This window comes from Leptopilina boulardi, unplaced genomic scaffold, assembly GCF_019393585.1.
Source record: "Leptopilina boulardi isolate dan_hultmark-lab unplaced genomic scaffold, ZJU_Lbou_2.1 LbouV2_194, whole genome shotgun sequence".
Taxonomy (NCBI): Eukaryota; Metazoa; Arthropoda; class Insecta; order Hymenoptera; family Figitidae; genus Leptopilina; species Leptopilina boulardi.
In genome coordinates this window covers 1,514,393-1,538,230 of record NW_026137745.1, presented here as the reverse complement: position 1 = coordinate 1,538,230, position 23,838 = coordinate 1,514,393, and the positions used below count along the sequence as shown (strand labels likewise).

At 27.0% G+C, this 23,838-nt stretch overlaps 1 protein-coding gene across 1 annotated transcript in view; it reads left to right on the top strand.

Annotated features, from left to right (window-relative positions):
• Window positions 1-236: 236 nt before the first annotated feature.
• Window positions 237-23,838, top strand: part of LOC127278033 (uncharacterized) — a 471,303-nt gene continuing 447,701 nt past the window's right edge. Inside the window, exon 1 of the mRNA XM_051299533.1 lies at window positions 237-466. The gene's annotated coding sequence lies outside the window, so the exon portion shown is untranslated. The remainder of the gene's footprint in view (window positions 467-23,838) is intronic.

Here is a 23,838-nt window from a genome sequence, read left to right as displayed (position 1 = left end):
TATATTTTGATTAATTTTTAAATTTAAGACTATAATATTAATATAAATCATGATATTTGTTATTCAATATATTTTTCAATCCCATTTAAATTCTCCCACTACTTATAAAAAAAAACGTGGAAAAACAATATGGCGCTTTCGATCCTTTAATCGAAGTACAGTAGGCGACACAATAATGGCCCATCCCTTGTTTACATATTGTTTACTGATACCACCGATACTAAATAGTGAGCAAATTTTTTGTTATACTATCAAAAATAGTAAAAAATGTTGGATTTTATTATTAGTTGTTTTATTTTTTCAACAATATTTATGTGTTTTACACAAATTTTTAATGACTAATGTGCAATTGTCATTTTAATTCCAAAAATATAGCAAGATTGCGTTATTTGAGGTTATGTCGCCTCTTTTTTTTGTACTAATAATTGAAAAATAATTATTTAATCATCACATCATTATAAATCCGGTAAGCCAAGATTATAAAAATAAATTTTTACATTAATTAACCTTTTATAATTTTTATATATATTTTTCTGTATGTTTATGTAAATTTTTCACAGTGAAAATTCATTTGTACTAATCAAATGAATGTAATCTTTTAAAATATTTTATTTATTTAGACTAAAGGCCACACACCTACCAAATGGTATTTATTAAAAATTTTGTGCTTGAAAAAAATGTACAATGTACATTTTAAAAAATGTATAATGAAAATAATATAATTGTGCGATTCCACGTGAGATTTACATATGACATTTTAAATTCAGTAAATATATATTTTTTTCGATCTTTATAGAAAAAAAAGGTTTACGTATTTTTTTATAAGTGCTCAAATTTTCGAGTTATGAATTTTTAAAAATCTGATTTTTTCGAGTTTTTTTAAAATACACCTAATTTCAATGACATCTAACTCTCTAACAGCATTGAATTTACGAATTATGACCAAGATACAGAAAATGTTCAGTTTTTCATCGACTTTCAAAATATGTTAACGAAAAAAAAAATTTTGAATTTGTTTATAAAAAATAGCGATTTTTTATAAGCAAATTAAATTTTTTTAAATTTAAGGGCGATTTTTTTATATTTTTTTTTTATTTTTACACACATGAAAAAAAGAGGAAAATTTTGTAATAAGTTTTGCAGTGGGCCTGATGATCCTTTTGCTTATATAATTTCTTTAAAAAAAAATTTTTACTTTTTTTCGTTCTTTTTTTATTTTTTGAAATAAAATGTATTTTAATTTGCTTTTCTATGAGTTTACTAAAAGATTCAAGTGCCCAAAACACTTTTCATTTCGAAAAATAAAAGAAAAAGAACGAAAAAAAGTAAAAAAAATTTTTTTAAACAAATTTTATAAACAAAAGGATCATCGGGCCCACTCCAAAACTTATTACAAAATTTTCCTTTTATTTTCATGTGTGAAAAATAAAAAAAAATCGCCCGTAAATTGAAAAAAATTTAATTTGTTTATAAAAAAGCGATATTTTTTATAAACAAATTCCAAATTTTTTTTTTCGTTAACATATTTTAAAAGTCGATGAAAAACTGAAACTTTTTTGTATCTTGGTCATAATTCGTAAATTCAATGCTTTTAGAGAGTTAGATGTCATTGAAATTAGGTGTATTTTAAAAAAACTGGAAAAAATCAGATTTTTCAAAATTCATAACTCGAAAATTTGAGCACTTATAAAAAAATACGTAAACCTTTTTTTTCTATAAAGATCGAAAAAAATAAATATTTACCAAATTTAAAATGTCATATGTAAATCTCACGTGCGGAATCGCCCAATTTTACAATTTTATGTGAGTATAATTGAAAATCTTTTTTCAGAATAGAAAAAAAATTGAAAAAAAATTTTTTTTCCAGATTTACAATTTGTAAACATTTAATTGCGAAAAAAAACTAAGAGTTTTATACACATAATGTTTAAAACATAAAAAAAAGGTTTGAATGACAAATTTTGAAAAAGGAAAAATAGAAATTCAAGAGTAGAAAAGTAGAATATTGTCAACTACGCCAATGTTCTAGATCGAGTGAGTTGCTCTTTTCCTTTTCTCTCTCAGCATCCCTTATTTACTCGTTGAGGTAAGCTCGTCGTCCGCTTTTCCGTATTTTTCTCTCCCCCGAAAAAAAGAAGAAGAAGAAAAAAAGAGAAAGAATCTATGTCATCTGCTGGAAACCACAGGGAATAAAAGTTATTTGATAAGACAAAGAAAGAAAAAAAAAGAATTATAGAGAGCGATATAATAATTACAAAAATACCTCTCAGATTTCATTTCATTCTTCAAATAGATGATAAACTGTTACCGAGTACCGTGCTACGGTATATATATATATATAACGGGCAAATCTTAGCAAGAGCAAGAGAAAAATGATTTATTATTAAAAAGTCGCTCGCTTAAGCGTCACGTTTCCCTCGTTCTTCTGTTTGAATGTCGTCTTTCACTGTCTTTTGTATTAAGATAAGGATAAAATGATAACTCACTTTTATTTATCAGTAGCCCCTCGACGTCCACTTAATAAAATCAATTTATTTTATATTAAAAAAAAAAAAAAACAGAAGGAAAAAAATTATTATTTCCCAGCAAGTTTATTGATTCGATAAAGTGATTAATTGTATAGCTTTGAAAATTGAAGTCAGAAAATTAAAAAAGAAAAAAGAAAAGGATATTTTTTTTTCCTTTAATTGATCCATTGGGGTCGTTAAAGTAATATTTTAGTAATTTTAAAGAATTTTTTAAAGATTCTTGAATTTTTTTTTTATTTCAATCTTTTAATTGTATTTATTTTTTGCCAATATAAGTTTGAATTTTGTTTTTTGGAAATATTCTAACAAAAAAAAAGTTTCATATATAACTGTTCTTCTGTAACTGGTTTTTCATATATAAATTTTAAAATTCAAAAAACATTTCAATATGTAAACATCAAAAAATAATAATCACTCTCTGAATTTTAATTATTGTGAATTCATTCCCTAATTCAAATTAGTAGAAATTTTCATTAATTTTTAGTAACACAGAAAATTAAAAGGCATTAAAATAAGCTTCAACGCTTATTATTTTAATCCAATTTTGCTTATTTTAATCCATTTTTGTATTAAAATAAGCAAAATTGGATTAAAATAAGAAGCGTTGCAGCTTATTTTAATGCCTTTTAATTTTCTGTGAAAATATTACTATTCGATTTAGTAATATATTTTTTTTATTAAAGTTTTAGTGAAAAATTAGTAGAAATTTTCACTAATTTACTAAAATTAGTGAACTAATTCTAATTAATTTAAATTTAGAGAACACGTCAAGATTTTTTGTAATATTAGCTTAAATGGCTAAACAATGATTATTTCGGATATTTTCATGATTTTTTTATGGGTCACAATTTTTTTTTATTTCTTGAAAAATCACTTTCTTAAATAGTTTTATGATTAAAAAAAAACTGTTATGTAAATTTAAATATGTACATCTTAATTTGTTTAGAAAAAATTTTTTAAAAAAATTTTTTTCTTGCAACTTACAAAATAAAAAAATGATTACATGCGTATGTTGAAAATTGTGTCATTATTTTATTATTACCCTTTTATTATTTACCTGAGTCTTTATAGCTAGTTTTTTACATAGTTGACTAAATGTGATAAAAATTCAAATCTCCATAATTGTTTTTAAAAAATCATAAAACGATTTACAAAAATTGGTTTTTTAAGTTTAAAAATAGTACTATACGACACTGTTTCAAAAATTAAAAAAAAAACTTGGTAAGCCACAAAAAATTTATGAAAATTTCGAAAATAGCTATTTTTTCGTATTCTAAGTGAAAAAATTTACAAGAATCCCTTCCCTTTTTTGTAACAGAAATAAGTAAAATTTTTGCAGATCTGTATAATTTATTTTTTTGCGTTTCCTATTTTTGGTTATTCAATATAAATTTCAAACAAATTTTTGTTCGATTCAAATAAATATATTTATTGACCTAAATAAACGTTTGGTTGATTTTAATAAATTCGAATCAAATAAACGATTAATTTATTAAATTTTTCTTTATTATTTTGATAAAATACATAAGAAAGAGAATATACGGGATACATGAGTATTACCTTCATTAGACTTGCCGGAATTTTTGTGGTGTCGAATTAAAATTTATCGAATTTACATTTAGTAGAATTTTAAAAAAGTATATATTTTATAATGAGCCCAATTTTAATATCGAAAAATTTTGATTTAAAAAAATTCTAATTTTGTAGAATTTTTATTTAACTAAACTTTGATAAAGCAGATTTTTTAATAATATCATATTATCAAATAATACAATTTCCATTTAACAAAATTTATATATAGAAAAATTTTCATAAAGAATTTTTATTTATCAGAATTGTCCTTTTGTTAAATTTCTATTTATTCAAATATTCACTTAAAAGTATTTTTATTAACAGAATTTCTATATAACAAAATTCCTAACAAAACTTTTATTAAATAAAATTTCTATTTGATTTAATTTTTATTTAATGGAATTATCATTTAACAGAAATTCTACTTAGCTCTATTTTTAAGACAAACAATTTTTATTTCACTGATACTTTATTTGACCGAAGTTTCACTTATAAATCACTTATAAATCAGATCATACATCCAGCAGAAACATTTCAGAGGGAGTTTTAAAATCAACCAATCAAAAATTATCAAGAAAATTGTGATTGGTTGATTTTAAAACTCCCGCTGAAATGTTTCTGCCAAGTGTATGATGGGATATATGAAAGTTCGATCAAATAGAAATTCAATATTTTAACAATTTTATCGAATGAAAATTCGAATAAGTGAAACTTCTGTCAAATGATGTATCGGTGAAATAGAAACTCTCTGTCTTAAAAATTTAGCTAACAAGAATTTCTGTTAAATGACAATTCTCTTAAATAAAACTTAGATTGTATAGAAATTCCTTGAATAAAACTTTTATTAAATAATAAGAATTTTTTTTATATAGAAATTCTTTTAATTGGAAATTTTGATAATAAAAATACGTTTAAGTCAATATTCGGATAAATAGAAATTCGACAAAAGAACAATTCTGATAAATAAAAATTCTTTTTTATGAAAATTTTTCTAAATATAAATATTGTTAAATAGAAATTGTATTATTTGATAATTCAATATATTAGAAAATCTGCTTTATCAAAGTTCAGTTAAATAAAAATTCGCGAAAATTAATATTTTTTTAAATAGAAATTTTTCGATATTAAAATTGAGCTCATTGTAAAATCTACTTTTATAAAATTCTACTAAATGAAAATTCGATGATTTTTAATTCGACACCACAAAAATTCCGGCATGTTTAATTTGGGGGAATATTCATGCGTCCCGAATATATACAGAAACTACAATAAATCGTGAAAAACTTTGATAAATAAAAGAAAATTATCATTGTGTGTGGAAATTTTTGGTTTGTTACAAACTATGTAGTTGTAAAATATTGGTAATAGACGCCAATAAGATAACGAGATGAGATTTTCTAAGTCTCGAGTGTGACAGTGATTTGTTAGCTGAAGAGTGTCGTCCTCGATGGACCATTTTCGTATAAATGACATAATTTGCCGAAACGTGCTCCTCTTACGAGTAGTCCTGCGAGCCCAAGGCATAAACGAGTCCTAACCCTGGTTTGCTAATGATATAAATAAAAGATGGTGAGCTTGTTTGAGGTAATGATGCTGGGCGTATAAAGACCAACTCACTGGGCCTCTTGTCCCGACGACCCTCTTCTTCTTCTTCTTCTTCATTCTGACTTTCTCCCGTTCTGTCTTCTTCTACATCTCCCCTGTACAGTTATATACGTGACATTACGCATACCCCACTCTCTCTCCCTCACACACATACACACACACAATTTCAAAATGATATTTTCTCATTTTAAGTCTCGACTTCCTTTTTTCTTTCATCCCACACGTTCGCATCTTACACAATCTATCGAGAATTCACTACTATTTTTGGATTTAGAAATAGCTTAAAATAAATACAAGAGACACTCTCTTTCTTCTCACTAAGGGAATGCTATAAATATAATAAGTGCCTTGACATGGTATTTTAAAGTGTGTCAGTTTTCAAAACATGTGCGTTTTTTTATGTGTGCATTTTAATTTTTTTTAGAGGATATTAACACTATGTATATAAACTGCGTGCGTTTCCAATCTTACAATGTGACATAAAATTATTAAGGAGCTATTTCATTATTTTGAGTGTGGACAATATTTTATATTTTATTTTAAGAACATTCTTCAACTTATTTTCTGTTCTTGAAGAAAAATTGATATTCTATAAATATTCTTCAAATTTTTAAGAAAATATATTTCTTTACTCACAGTTCTTGATTTGGTTAATTTCAGAACATTTGAAAAATTTACTAAAAATGAAGTTATTTAGATTTATAAATTGCAATTTTTACATTTATGGTACTCTCTAAATTTTGAATTAGTTAAAAATAACTAATTTGATCGCAAAAAGTCCGTTATTGATTCAAATATTAATTAATTAATTAAATTAATTAGTCAGAAAATTTATTTTGATCGAATCTTAATTTTTTGCGAAACGTCGTTTCGTAGAATATTACTTTTGCAGAATAGTAATTCAAAAGAATCTTAATTTAATTTTTAAACGGAAAAGGGAAAAGGAAATATTATGATTTTGATTCAAACGGATTTTGAACCTATAAATATTTACAAATACAACCTACATTATACTTTTTACATCCATTTTTGTCACACCTGTTACAGCTTCTAAAATACCGTGAAAAATGTTCAAAAATACTTTGAAGAAACTTTTAACATTTTTTCAAGAAATATTTCTATATTTTCTAAATTATTATTTTCTCATTCTTATAATGTATATTAACAAATTTCTCTCAGATTCTAAACTGAACATACATATATTTGTATCACTCAGAAAAAAGATATGTTTGAACCAAATGTACCATTTTTTTATATTTACTCAATTTTTTGGTTAGTTCAAACAAAATTTGTTTAATTTAAATAAATATTTATTTGATCTAAATAACTGTTTGGTTTATTTTAATAAATTTTTTGAATAAAGAAAAAATTTGATTGAGCTAAATAAACGTTTGGTTTATGCAACCAAATGTTTGGTTAACTGTATATCAATGCATTTATTTTGTTTATTTAACCAAAATTTGGTTGCTTCAAACGAATTTTTTTCTGAGTGTAGAAGACAAATATTTTTTCTTGTCGATATATATAATATATATATGGGCAAATCCACGAAACTTTTAACTTTTGTGATTCTCGAATCGAACACTTAAAAATTTGAATTATTTTTAATTAAAACTTTCGGTATCATTTTTTTTTTTTTTTGCTAAATTATATACAAAGGAACATTTATGTACAGTATTAGAACAAAATATTTATTTGACAATTAGTTTTATAAGTTAAAAAGTGAAAAAATGCTTAAATTTCATTTGAATTTCTTGAAAAAGTTTATATTCTTAACGTTTTTATATTGTGGTGTGTCACCACTAAACCTAAAAGTACGAAGGTTTGATTGAGTGATAGCACTTTTTAAAAAAATTCAATTGAACGTCTTCTCATGAAAATATCTATTACGGCGTTGGATAAAAATAAAAGTTCAATGCATTTCTTAAAAGGTGATGAAAAAACAAAACTTTTAAGACCTTTTTCAATGATGTGCCTCTAATTGTATTAACAATTTAAAGATGATAATAAAAATCGTGATTTCATTTAAATTTACACATTTTTGAAAGGCACAACTGCATTTTTGCTTTAAACAGGTCAATCTATGGTGTGATCGAAACATTTTCATACATATATTTGAACACAAAAACGCCGCTTAAGGATTTTAAGTGAAATAAATTTTATTAAGTTAAGAATATGCTGAAAAAATTAATAAAAGAAATTTTTTTCTTGAAAGTTAAAAGTTTCGTGGATTTGCGCCTATATAGTAAGGAAATGTCCCTTTTTCACGTCATGTCCAACTCATTTTTTAAGGAATGACATAATATTCTTTTGCCTTGCGTTTTTTTGATTTGTTCAGAGCGTCGAACGACGACGACGACGACGTCCAATATTTGAACATTTTTATCACGACCATGGCTATGTAATTCTACTTTCTGTATCCAAGGCGCACAATCTGAATCCCGCAGGAGGACCTTCCATGCATCATGCTACAAACGTAGGTCACATGACTAGAAATCCGCAAAGGGGTTACGTTTCTACGTGTCCTTTTATACGGCACGAAATGCGCATCTTCTTCGTTCGTGATGTCGAATACACGAAGAATACACGATCGTGTTCAAATTTGTATTTCTATGACTTTTTGCGTCTTAAAATTTCAATGAAAGGGATATATTTTAACTCTATATATAAATTATAAACATATACGGACTATATATATATATAGTTATATATACACCGTTAGAAAAATCATTCTGAATTTGAATTCACAATAGGCAGGAAAATTTATTCCATTTATTTATTCATTAAAAAATACGGCTATCCGTATAAACTGGTCATTTTCGTGACCAAATAATAATAATAATAATAATAACAATTAGAATTATTAAAAATTCGAGTAACCAAAAGATTGAATTTATAAAAATTAGAATTATCAAAGGATCGAATTTCTAAAAGTTCAAATTACCAAAAGCCCAAATTTTTAAAAGTTTGAATTTTTATTTCATCTTATTTTCGAATGTTTGAATTGGCAAAAAATAGAAATTTTTTTTACTCATGTGAGTTTACTTTCTATGTTTTATATAGCAATAGTGAATTCTATTAGCGCGGGAAATTTAAAAATTCTGTATTGATTTTGAATTTCGCGCGCAAATAGAATCCACCATGGCTATATAAAACATAGAAAGTAAACTCACATTATTAAAAAATTGTCTATCTTTTGACAATTCAAATATTAAATAAAAATTCGAACTTTTAGAAATTTGAGCTTTTCATAATTCGAACTTTTAGAAATTTGGGCTTTTCATAATTCGAAATTTTAGAAATTCGATGTTATTATACAAAAATATCCAATAATGCGAAAGAATACATATATAGCGTAGACAACTTTGATACTTTACGGCGTTTGCGCCACATCAGCCAATGAGAGTACTTTACAAACAGCGCGCGTTTTAAAAAGTCAATTGAATAATTTTTATTCGATGATTAATTAAATTTTAAAAATTAAATGCATAATTGCAAATGATTATTTATTAGAAATTAAAAAAAAAGATTGTTTGAAATTAAAATATATTTGACCACTGAAATAGGTATATAATAATATTTTTGTTAAGTTGCACTAAAATGTTTGATGCTTGTCCATGTAAAATTTACAAGAAACTCAAGTTGCGAGAAATGTAAATTCACATGACATTATTACAAGGAGCCACATGAGTTCTTTAACATTCTTAGAGTAAGAACTGGGCTGTGCTTACAGAAGAGCCCTCGTGTAAAGTTCACTCGTCCCACGAGAGGGACTTTAAAGTACACCGAGTAAACCTCCAAGATCCGAGACAAGTATGGAACTCTCTTTTTGATGGTTTCTATCCACATACTATTCTCTCTTCTATACATATATATATATATATATATATATATATATATATATATATTTTCTCAACTCATCTAATCCCTCTTTTTGCCTTTTTCTTGCGATCTGTATAAACAAACTGATGATTCCACATGCAAATAGAAATTTCAATACCTTCTCAAACATTTCTCCTATATATTTCTCTCCTATATCCTATATATATATATACTAACAGTAGAAAAGATTTTCATTTATTTTCTCATTTGCAAATATATAATTTAACTTTTAGAATGAAAATTTTAAAAAATATTAATTATTACCTATATTTTTAATTTTCGCAGTTATTGAATCGAACTTTTTGCAAAAAAAAAATGCATTATATGAAAATGAAATTGTTATGAATATTCTTTTTATTAAAAATTTCCTCTTCTCTTTTTCCTATAAGGAGCAAACTGTTTTGTGAATTGCTCTCGAGAAATTGGGATATTAAATATGGATTAGGAGTTTACTTGAGACACTGAGCAAACAGCCATTGGCGTGCTCGAGTAATGGTAAACAAATGGACAATGGTCAGTCAACAGGAGTCAATACTGATTCTGTGCAAGGACTCTCTGGAACTGAGATTGTTGACTGTAAACTGATTATGACAAACAAATGGCATATTTTAAATACAGTATATATATATGAAACTTTCTTTAAAATAAATTACCGTCAACCGGGGCTATTATGGTACAGAAATGTTTTAAACAATTTAGTCATGTTGTGGACATCCGTTTAAAGATTTTCTGTAATTTTTAAAATGATGCTAAAAAATTATTATTATTATTATTATTATTATTATTATTATTATTATTATTATTATTATTATTATTATTATTATTATTATTATTGTAGCAATTTCATTACAATTCATTTGGGTCTGAAAATCATACAAGGTGATTCGTAACTTTTCTCTTTAAAATGCTGAATGGATTGAGCTGAAATTTTGTGGATGAATTTAAAATATGATTATAAGAATGGTTGTGAAGTGCGAAAATGTTGATACATTGTTAAATAAATATAATGAAAGGCATAAAAATTGTTAGCAAATCCGACACACCTAACACACTAAAAAAAAAAGTTGAATTTTTACCCCAAAATCTGTATAAGAATTAACTGCAACAAATTTTTATCCTGGTTGAGGGCGCCACCGTCTATGTGAATTAGCATTGGTTAAAATTACCCGCAACAAAATTTGTCCAGCGTTTTTTCTGTGAACCCCACATTTTCAAGTGTTTTATAATAATTATTTAACAACATATCAAAATTTTCGCACTTGACAACTATTCCTTATCATATTTAGAACTCCTTAATAAAATTTCAACTCAATCCATTCAGTATTTTACAAGAAAAGTTACGGACAAATTAACATTACAGACCTCTATAACAGTTACATAAACGTGATACCAAGAAAAAAAACATAACTTCCTTTGATAATTTAAATTTACGTGGGTCAAAATTGAGAGTGATGCCTCCCCATGTTTCGATTCTTAAAAGGTATTTAAAAAAACATGTTTTAGAATCGTAACATGTTATTTTAAATTTATATTTCATTATCGTTTAAAACCATGTAAAAAAATACTTGGATTCCGTTATTTTAAGGCTCTTTCAAATATCAACTTATGAAACAAAAAAATATAACAGAAAGTTTATCTACAAATAAAATTAATAATAATAATAACATTGTCACACAAAAGGATAAAACAATTTAAACATATATATCCAACGTATTTTAAAATAACTCGTGATATTTAAAATCGAAACTATAATTGCAAATGAGAAATGGTTGTCGCATTTGAGCGCAAGGATTTGAACTCTTAAAAAATGGTTTTGGTTGTAAGCGTGGTGAAAAGGCTGATGGAGATTCCCTGTTCGGCTTTTACGATCGCGAATGATTGTCATGCCCCTTCCCTTCCCTCCACTCCCACTTAAATTGATCGTACTGTACATACAGATGCACACAATGCACATACGCATGCTAATGTCTATAGAGAGGAATTTCGAGAATCGATCGACTAGTCCCTCGTCTATTTGAGTATTCCACCTAATTAATGCCATTCAACTCGGCAACTCGCTGTATATATGTATATATATATAGCACTGATAGTTCTATATACTGTGCACGATCTCCGTTTCCGGAATCGGTTTTGATCGTGGTTGAACGCCCAACCGAATCTCAAGGGTCTTTTCTCATCTTGTCACCGATATGACATGCATATTACCAACTGCACACGTGGTATATATATATATACATATATGGTGTCAATTTCACAAGTTTGACGCACATCCTCTCATATATATATATACGAGCTTGATGTATCGCGCGCTATCTCGCTTTTGCCACATAGTCATTGTAATTAAGAAACGAGGAGATGCTGCTGCGCGAGAATTGCGCCATTGGGAAACATCACGTTTCTTAGATTCAAGGGAATTCTAACTAGAAACAATGTAATTCCAGATATTTGGGATTGTCGATTATATACTAATCTGATAGTAGATTTTCCAAATTTAAAATGGCAGATCCAATAGGGCGGAATTTTTTTGTTGGTCACTGGATTCGATTAACCCAGGGGTTCTTACCACCGAAAAAAAAGTATTCTACACGGAGAGAAGGGCGTAGTAGATCTTACTACTATCTCAGTTAAATCTACTAAACAGTATCGTTCATTTTGGACGGACTAAACATTCAGTTAAATGAACGATACTGTTTAGTAAAAAAATTTACACGATTATCGATAGAAAAAAATTTACCGACAGAAACGAAATGTAGAAATCTGATTGGTTGTCCGCAATCTGGTTAATTGTGAACAACCAATCAGATTTGTGCATTTTTATTCTGTCGGTAAATTTTTTTGTGTGACAGAACTATAGTAGTCCCTCTGACTACGCTGTTTAGTAGAATCTGGACTAAACGTGTTTAGTAGAATAGACTAAATCTCTTCTCTCCGTGTAAGGTCTGGGGAGTTTGACTTGGAAAAAATTAGTGAAAGATTTCCAAACTTTGGGACCGTCTAAAAGTGAAAAACTAGTTTTCGAAAGTTTCGCGAACTTTTTTTTTCCGTGTATGCTTACTATGTGGTTTTGATTCACTGAATCTGAATGTCGAGTCTGTTTAAACCCAATATATCAGGATTTTAACATAACTTCAAAAAAACCTAAATTTAAGCTACGAATACAGCAAAAAACTTTCTTCCTAATCTGAGGATCTGACTAGGTTCACTATATGTTTTTGTGGTTCTTGAATCCGAATCCAAGGCCCATTTAACTTCATCACTTCAGAATTCTGCCATAACCTCAAAAAAAATGTGTTTCTATTGTCTTTTTTGAGGTTATGTCAGAATCCTCAAGTGATGGTGTTAAATGGGCCTTGGATTCGAATTCAAGGACCCCAAAAGCATATATATTTGGAATATTCCACGTCGTCAACCGAATCACTTCCAGACCCAAAATTGAGCGCAACAGAATACGGTCTTATAGATCTTAAAATGTTCGTACAAACAAATACTTTTGAATGCAACATAACGTTTTCAAAAATTTCATAATGTCGGCCCTATATATTAAATACAATTCCCAAAAATAAAAAATCATTCAACAATATCGTCGATAAAAATCTTAAAAATCCATAAATTATTTCTAAATCTGCAAATTTTCATGTATTTATGATTGCTATAATTACAAATAAAAAGCATAAAATGTCAGAATTACAAATTTCAAAATAGCGGATGATTTTTTCAAAAATCGTTTAAATCATTTAGATTTGTTTAAAAATTGTTACTCGAGGGTTTTTGAGGTCGCTGAATGCAAATCTGGGTGTCGATTATTTAATTTGATTTGATTCTGAAGTCAAATTAAAATTTATTTTGACGTCAAAATTTAATTTAATTCGAGAAATTCATATTTTTGATTTGATTTTGACGACAAATTCAAATTTATTTTGACGTCAAAGTTAAATTTAATTCGAGAAATTCATTTTTTTGATTTGATTTTGACGACAAATTCAAATTTATTTTGACGTCAAAGTTAAATTTAATTCGAGAAATTCATTTTTTTGATTTGATTTTGACGACAAATTCAAATTTATTTTTGACATCAAAATTTAATTTAATTCGAGAAATTCATTTGTTGACTTGATTTTGACGTTGAAATAAATTTAAATTTGACATCATAATCAAATTAAAAAATGAATTTCTCGAATTAAATTTAACTCTGACGTCAAAATAAATTTGAATTTGACTTTGACATCAGAATGAATTTGACTTTGACGTCAGAATCAAATCAAATATTACATAATCGACACCCTGAAGTCAGATTTGAAAAATTCAAAATGGCGGATCCAATATGGCGACCAATTATCGCTAATTTTTTTATATGTTCCTAAAGGAATAAACCTCAACTATATCGATAAAAAAAAATCCGGTCTTTTACACAATAAATATATTAAAATTCATTTTTGATGGAAAATTTTTTTTCATGCAGAATTACTATACAATTGAAATTACAAATTATTCAAGTATGAGCACAATTGTATAAATTTTTTGTTCACCTTGATCAGTTTACCTGAAATCCCTCTAATATATACTCTAACTTTTACTAAAGTTGTTCGATCACAAATACTTGATGAAAATGTAAGTCATGTACTTGAATTCCTTATTCGCATTGAAAAAGCACCTTAAAGAAATGTGAAAATGCAACTTTTCTTGTATATATATAACAAAAAGTCAAAGTCGAACAATAAAGGTCGCACAATTCTATATAATCTAAACTGCAATTCGCAGTATATAAATTTCGCAAGAAAACTATATATATATATTTATTTGTATGTGTATATACATATATATATAGTGAATTGCATTATTTGCTATTCGGTCAGCATACTAGAAGGTACTCAGGATGTAATTGGTGCTTAGTACATTTTACGATCGTTGATGAGGATAAAGTGTGGTTAGGACAGCCTCTCTCTCGCGCGCGCGAATCTCGAGGAAATGAAGATTAAGTTTGTGATCGCGTTCTATCTGCTGCGCGAAACGTAGGTTGATAGTTAGGATTTAAAATAGCGGCTTTAACGAAATTCAGGTTAATTTCGAATACTCTCGCAAGGATCGTGTTTTCTAATTACAAAAACCATTCCATCAAATTATATCCCTCTTTATAACCAATTATTTTAATAACTTCCTTTACGATTTATGATATTATATATATTTCTCTCTTAACATTAAACTGAAATGGCATTTTATTAAAATAATGTCAACTTTGCGATATTATCCATAAAAGAGGGAATAAGATCTCTTTCTACAGTTAGGTTATTATTATTATTATTATTATTATTTAGAAGTAAACATTTATCGAAATTTTATGAAACGAATAATGTCTAAAATTAATTTGTTAGGATTTTTATTTTGTAGAATTTCATTACGTTGAATTTTATTTTAGTCGAATTTTTATTTTCTATATTACAGAATTTTTATATATAGGTATAACCGAAAATTTACTTCACATAATTATTATATTCGTCACAGCAGATTTAAGGTTAGTTCGTAATCACAACACTTGAAAATTTTTAATTATTTTTATGGTTCAACTAATTATCAACAATTTAATAAATTAATCAGAACAAAATTTAAATATTGCGCACTTGATAAATATTATTCATTCGTTGTCAATTAATGCAATTAATAATTTCCTGTCACACAATATCTTAATTGTCAGGTGATATGACACTTGTAGATAAACAGAGTTGGGAAGCAAGAATCCAAAATATTTTTGTTCAAAGCATTAAAGTTGGTTAGGATTGAAATTTTGTACAACAATAAGGTTGGTTTCCATTTTCGCCATTTGTCATAATTCTCATTAACTACCGCACCTTGCTCTAGTATAAATTTAGTGTGTTACAATTAAAAGTTACTAATTTTTTACTAGATCAGGGTGCGGTAGTTGACGAGCATTATGACAAATGGCAAGTGGGGACAATGGAAACCAACCATAATTTGCAGAAAATGATGGAGCATTTACACCTATACGGCAAAAAATTTTCTTTACTTTGCATTTTCCGAAATACACTTACCTGATTGGTTGTTCACAATGAATCAGATTCTGGACAACCAATCAGGTAAGTGTATTTCAGAAAATGCAAAGTAAAGAAAATTTTTTATCGTATGTGTAATGCTCTATGAATTTAACTGTTTAGTTTTAATTACCTGATGACATTTGTAAACAAACAGGGTTGGGAAGCAAGAGTTCAAAATATGTTTGTCCAAAGCACAGTTGGATAGGATTGAAATTTTGTCCAACAATAATTATTGGAAAATGGATTTAACTAGTTAGGCAGTATTCACAATACATAAAGGACATAAAGTTAAATACACTTTCCAAAAATTATTATTGTTGGGCAAAATTTCAATCCTACCAAACGATGCTTTGAACGAACATATTTTGGACTATTGCTTCCCAACCCTGTTTGTTTACAAATCTCATCTGGCAACTAAAATATTGTGTGACAGGAAATTATTAATTGCAAATTTTGTTTATTTATAATTAAATTATTAATAAATTGTTGATAATCATTTGAGCCATAAAAATAATTAAAAATTTTCATGAGTTGTGATTATGAACTGACCTTAAATCTGTTGTGACGAACATAAATAAAGGTATTTTACTTCATTTCCAAACAAATTTTTTCTTACTCAACTGCTTACTATAAATAAATTTCGCTTCTCTTTCTCTCTTAAAATGCATAATAAAATTTACTTTTCCTACTTGAAAATTCAGTGCAGTGAAGAAATTTATTAATAAACTTGTCAATAAGAGCATGACAGTGATACTTTGATACTAGTTCAAGTATCAAAAAATCAAAACGTTACATTCCAAAATGATACCCACGGTGCGCCAGAAGAAGGTTTAAATAAAAATGAATTGGCACTTAAAAATTCTTTTTGATTATGGTTCTAAGATGAATAAAAAACTTTTCTCAATAGGTTTTAAAATCAGCTTACGTGCCCAATTTAAAACAAATTGAGTTTTAAATATTTAAAAATAGTGTTTTATGAGGAACCAGAATTTATTTAATGTATACTTATATGCGTATAGATAATAGATGTTTTAGATTTGGGTTCATATAAATTTCATAACAATGAAGTTATTTTCTTGTTTCGTTTTTATATTTATGCATTAAGAGTGTCGAACGGTATCCGAAATTCTTTGGCAAAACGAGAGCTTTAATTATCGCTCTGAACGTGAAATAGTATTGATTTTAAAATACTTTTTTCTCGAAACACGAACACTTTTAACAAAATTAGCCAAAATCCTCATCTTATAAATTTTCTGAATCCAAAAGACTGTACGAATCTATAGAAAAACATGGTTGCAAAACAAAAAGTAGAAAAGTAATCTAATAACAGCTGCGACTTTGTGCGCCATGCATGCTGCTGCCATCTGACGGCGGCAGGAGGTAATGAACCCCTCATTATATTACTTTTCGTTTTGCAATCGTGTTTTTGTATGGATTCGTATAATCTTTCGGATTTAGGAAATTTATATAAGATAAGGATCTCTAGCTGCTTTTGTAAAAAGTGTCCGTCTTTCGAGAAGAAAGTATTTTAAAATCAATGTTTATCATTTTCACGTTTAGTGCCGTTTTTATAGAACGATAATTAAAGGTCTCTTCTTGCCAAAAAATTTCAGAGATCATTCGACTCTCTTAAATAAATTTTGTCACTCTTAAAATCGTTCGTTTAACATTATAATTTAATTTTTTAAAATTGGACACAAAAACTACAGCAATATAATTATTTATATGTAAAATTGAAAATAAGTAATTATTTTATCATTTATTACAGTATTTATTAGATTAAATAAATTCTGATTCCCCATAAAACACTGTTTTTATATAAAAACTCAATTTTACTTAAATCGGGCACGTAAACTGATTTTAAAAACTATTGAGAAATGTTTGTTATTCATCTAAGAATCATAATCAAAAAAAATTTTTAAGTGCCAATTCATTTTTATTTAAACCACCTTCTGGCGCACCGTGTACCATCAAATTAACAATGATAATGATAAATTCATATCAAATAAAAATTCAAAAAAAAAATTAATTTTAGAAATTATTTAAACACTTTGAAATTACATGTGCTTTAATGTGAATTGAATTGTTGACAATTAGAGATTGTAAGAATTAATTACGGAACTACAGCGTGTCAGTTGCCTAGTTTATGCAAAAGGGGGGGCAACAATGTGTCGCCTGAACGTCAATAATCGACCATCACTCATGCCACGAATTATGCTGAATTCATTATTATCGAGTGCTCCCTCGAGTTTGTGATTGTGTATATTGCACATACGTGGTTGATGTACAAAATACTCTACTATATACCGTTTGAAGTCACGTACGTTTCATTGTAACGAGTGGAAAGAGTTTTTTTTTCTTTTTTTTTTTTTTGTTGGTCATTTATAATTAAAATTCCACTCATGGTTTTCAATGAGCAATACTTCTACACACTATATGGACCAGACACACAAATGATGTGTCTTTTAAACTAGTACGAAATATGATTTTTCATCTATAGTATATAAACTATATTAAAACATTTCTCATTATTATTTGACAAAACGTTTTATTTTACGTTTTTCTCTACAATCCCCAAATTTTACCTGCATATTATTTTTTTTAATTAAATTTTTTGCAATCTCTTGGATATTTTTAGACCGAGTTCATTTCAAATCACGTAGTCGGAACTGAAAAGTAATTTTTTCTCCGATATTATTTTTACAAAGCTTTTTAGATGACACGTATTTTTGTTTAGATTTTTTTTTAACTTTTTAAGTAAGGAAGAGGCGAATAAATTCGTCTGTCAGCTAAGTCCGTTTTTGTTAATAACTTTATCAAAAATTAATATAAAATCGCACTGATTTTAACCTTTATGGGACTGAGGAAAAAAACTAAACTTTGATGAAGCAGATTTTCTAATCTATCGAATTTTCAAATAATACAATTTCCATTTATCAAAATTTATATCTAGAAAAATTTTCATAAAAAAGAATTTTTATTTATCAGAATTGTTCTTTTGTCGAATTACTATTTATCCGAATATTCATTTAAAAGTATTTTAAATTAGTATTCCAATTAAAAGAATTAAAAAAATTCTTATTTAACAAAACTTTTATTAAATAAAATTTCTATTTGATTTAATTTTTATTTAAATAGAATTGTCATTTAACAGAAATTTCACTTATCCGAATTTTCATTAGATAGAATTGTTAAAACGTCGAATTCCCATTTGATCGAACTTTCATATATCCCATCATACACGTGGCAGAAATATTTCAGCGGGAGTTTTGAAATCAACCAATCAAAATTTTCTTGATAACTTTTTAATTGGTTATGATTTTAAAACTCCCGCTGAAATATTTCTGCCAAGAGTATGATGGGATATATGAAAGTTCGATCAAATAGAAATTCAATATTTTAAGAATTCTATGGAATGAAAATTCGGATAAATAAAACTTCTGTCAAATGAACTATCTGTGAAATAGAAAATCTGTCTTAAAAATTTTGCTAAGTAGAATTTCTGTTAAATGACAATTGAATTAAATAAAAATTAGATTGTATATAAATTTTTTGAATAAAACTTTTGTTAAATAAAAAAATTTTTATATAGAAATTCTTTTAATTAAAAAATTCTGTTAATAAAAATACTTTTAAATGAATATTCGGATGAATAGAAATTCGACAAAAGAACAATTCTGATAAATAAAAATTCTTTTTTATAAAAATATTTCTAAATATAAATTTTGTTAAATGGAATTTGTGTTATTTGAAAATTCGATGTAGGTGTTAGAAAATGTGCTTTCTAAAAGTTCAGTAAAATAAAAATTCTACAAAATTACAATTTTTTTAAATAGAAATTTTTCGATATTAAAATTGGGCTCATTATAAAATCTACTTTTTTTAAATTCTACTAAATGTAAATTCGATAATTTTTAATTTCGACACCACTTAAAAAATAAAATTCATTTCGTAAAAAAAAAAATTTTTCAGCCAAACAAAAAAATACCTGTCGTCTAAAAAGTTATAAAAACTAAATTTCGGTAAAAAAACAAATTAATTTCTAGTTCTGACGATGTTTAGCCTTCCTGATTTGAAATGAATTCAGTAATTTATAGAAATTTCTTCCGATGGAAAGAAGAAAAGACTAATTTTGCAAAAGTTGTTAATCGGTCAGGTATATATGTTTTGTTAAAGAATAAAAAGTCAGATCAATGATGGTCCTCCGTTATATAAGTTTTGGAAGGAAGAAAACAAAGAGAAGGAGGAGCAGCTGTTTGACAAGAAAAACGCAGCTGGAATTTGCAGTTCAGTATATATAGCTATATATACAATTGTATAGCGCTATATACTTGCGGTAAAACGGACATACATATAACGGTGATATATCCCATACGAAAGAAACACGATCGGACCGAATTCCCATTAGAAATTCATCTCGTCGCAAACCCCATCGGTGTCGTGCTTGCACTTACTGTCTGCTTGCAAATCTCCCTCGATTCCCTGCACCTGCTACTACTACTACTACTACTACTACTACTGCTACGAGCAAAAGACAACTGCCATCGACTCTCGATATATATAAAAAAAATCACATCATTTTCAAAAATGCGTTAATCTTAATATGGAAATTCTGAACGCATGAATATTTTCCACATTAGACGTGTCGGGATTTTTTTCTGGTATTGAATTGAAAATTATCGAATTTTTATTCGGCAAAATTTTATAGAATAAATTTTTTTATAATACGCTGAGATTTCATATCAAAGAATTTCTATTTAACTAAATTCTAATTTAATGGAAATTTCTATTTAAATTTCGATTTAATTTAAGTTTTATGAAGCAGTTAATTCTTTTTATGGATATTTTTCTACTCTCTAAACAAAGTGAGAATTCATTCACTAATTCAAATTAGTCGTAATTTTCACTAATTTTTTAGTTAAATTGTACTATTTGATTTAGTAATCAACTAAACTTCAACTAAATAACTAAAGTTTTAGTGAAAAATAACTAAAAATTAGTAGAAATTTTCACTTATTTTAATTAGATGACGAATTCTCACTAATTCAAAAGAGAGTATAGACATAAATTTTGTAAAATGGAAATTATAATATTTGAAAATTTGATGTATAATAAAATTTGCTTTACAAAAGTTCAGTTAAATAGAAATTTTATTAAACCAGAATTTACTTTTATAAAAATTCGTCAATGTGGAAATTTGGCTCATTATAAAATCTACTTTATAATATACGATAATTTTTAATACGACACAACAAAAATTCCTACAGATTAATTACACAAGCACACAAAAAAAGTTAATGTTCTGAGCTGGAGGTGAAACCATGACTACTTTATGTTTTTGGGGTTTGAAGTCTATTTAACCCCATCACTTCAGGCTTTTGAAACAAACTCAAAAATCCCAAAATTTGACCCAAAAAATGTTGAAATCAAGAAAAATTCTGATTTATAAGTCTTACCATGTCTACTCTATATGTTTTTGGGGTCGCTGAAGTCAAATCTGAAATCTATTTAACCCCATCATGTCAAACTTTTCACATAACCTCGAAAAACTCCTAAATTTTGATTTTTTAAATGTTTTTTTGTTATGACAAAAGCCTGACGTGATGGGGTTAAATAAACATCAGATTTGGCTTAAGCAAACTCAAAAACGTAAAGTATAGATATGGTAAGACTTATAAATTAGAATTTTATTTCAAAATTTTTGGGTCAAATTTTGGGATTTTTTGAGTATATTTCAAAATTCTGATGTGATGGGGTTCGTCTTCAGTGAGCTTAAAAACATCCCTACTGAAAATTCTCCTATAGGATCTTATATAGGATCTCACATAAATTCATATATTAAAATCCACATAAAATCCTATATGTGTCATGTAAGAAACTATATAAGATCTTATTAAAAATTCATATAGGAAATTGAGACATGATTTGAAGTGGGATTCGATGTAAATTCTTATAAACGTATGTTATGTAGTATCCTACATAAAATCCTATATAGGATCCTACATAGGATCTCATGTAAGAATTAATCATATAGGAATTTATGTGGGATGTCATGTGTGGATTTCACTGTTTTATTTGTCCATCTAAGATACGAAGTCGGAAATTATATGAGAAATTATATGGGATATTCCAATATAGATGTAGATCATCATCACAGAAAATTAAAAGGCATTAAAGTAAGCTGCAACGCTTATTATTTTAATTCAATTTTGTTTATTTTAATACCAAAATTGATTAAAATAAGCAAAATTGAATTAAAATAATAAGCGTTGCAGCTTATTTTAATGCCTTTTAATTGTCTGTGATAGTTCCACTCTTACGCCGCCAGATGGTGATAATTTTTTTTCTCACAGTTGAGATCAGTCTTGAATACTATATAAGCTGAGACTCTAACTCAGAAGGTGTATTGCAAAGCACAATTTTTTTTCTTTTCAGATGAATTGCAGTAATATTATTTGATTTTTAATTAAATAATTTTTAATTTTTATAAATTGCCGTCTGCCAACTGAAAATTCCTATATGAAATCCTATATTGTTTCCTTTATATAATTCTATGTGAAATCTTAGATATAGATATTTCAGAATCTACATGAAATTCACATAGGAATTTACATAATTTATTACTTTAGAATATGTTTATAAGAATTTACATCGAATCCCACTTCAAATCATGTCTCAATTTCCTATATGATTTTTCATAAGATCCTATATAGTTTCTTATCACAGAAAATTAAAAGGCATTAAAATAAGCTGCAACGCTTATTATTTTAATCCAATTTTGATTATTTTAATCCATTTTGGTATTAAAATAAGCAAAATTGGATTAAAATAATAAGCGTTGCAGCTTATTTTAATTACCTTATAATTTTCTGTATACATGACACATAGGATTCTATGTGGATTTTAATATATGAATTTATGTGAGATCCTATATAAGATCCTACATGAGAATTTTCAGTAGAGATAAAGTAGTCATGGTAAGACTTATAGATCCGAATTTTTCTTAATTTAAAATTTTTGAGGTTTTTTGAGGTTATGTCACATACCTGACGTGATGGGGTTAAAATGACTTCAGATTTGGTTTCAGTGACCACAAAAACATGAAGTAGTCATGGTCATGCAATTTTTACTTCTACTGATTCTAAACACTTTAATTTTTCTTTCTCTTCCACTGATTAGTTATCAGTGAAAGAAAAATTGAGATTGAAAATTAGAATCAGTGGAAGTGGAAATATGAATTAGTCAAACTGAAAGTGAAAATGAGAGTGAAAATTAGAATCAGTAGAAGTGAAAGTGAAAATGAGAGTGAAAATTGGAATCAGTAGAAGTGAAAGTGAAAATGAGAGTGAAAATTGGAATCTGTAGAAGTGAAAGTGAAAATGAGAGTGAAAATTGGAATCAGTAGAAGTGAAAGTGAAAATGAGAGTGAAAATTGGAATCAGTGAAAATGAAAGTGAAAATAGAATTATATAATCTACACACAGGTCTAATATGAAGAATATTCATACGTCCCGAAAATTATCTTCTTAAATCCTAATACATAAAGAATAAAAATGATAATTCAACGAAAATCACAAATTTTCTCTTTTTTCCCCTATAAAAAAACATTTTATAAGAAAATTTTACAAAGAAAAATAAAAACAAATCAATTTTTATTGAAGATGAAATTCTGAAGAAATTGACTTTTGTTCGCTTATAATACATGAAAGTATAGAGTGAGATATATATATATACAAGAAAAAGAGGTTTAAAATGCCATTTATTTTCCAGACCACTTTGCAAGGCAATAAGTTTCATCCATATAGCCAGAATAGATCTAGAATTCAAGAAGATGAGACACTGTTTGGCAACGAATTCAAATACACTGGGCGGGGGAGGGTAACTTAAGAATATCATAAGCTTGTGCCATCTTAATAATGAATAGATGTATATATATATATATATATATATATATATATATATATATATATATATATATATATATATACTTAAATGCGAATGTGTTAAGTACGACGCTTTATTCAACTTGCTAAACTCTATATACTGAGAGCTCACATAATATTGTCAAATTCATTGTAACCCATTCTCCAGTAAGAGTTATTAACTACAAAGTTATGTCTGCACAAAATGGCCAATATTGTTCGACATCAAAGGGAAAACTACTATAAATGCATCATTCTGGACAATAAATGTCATTTTACATG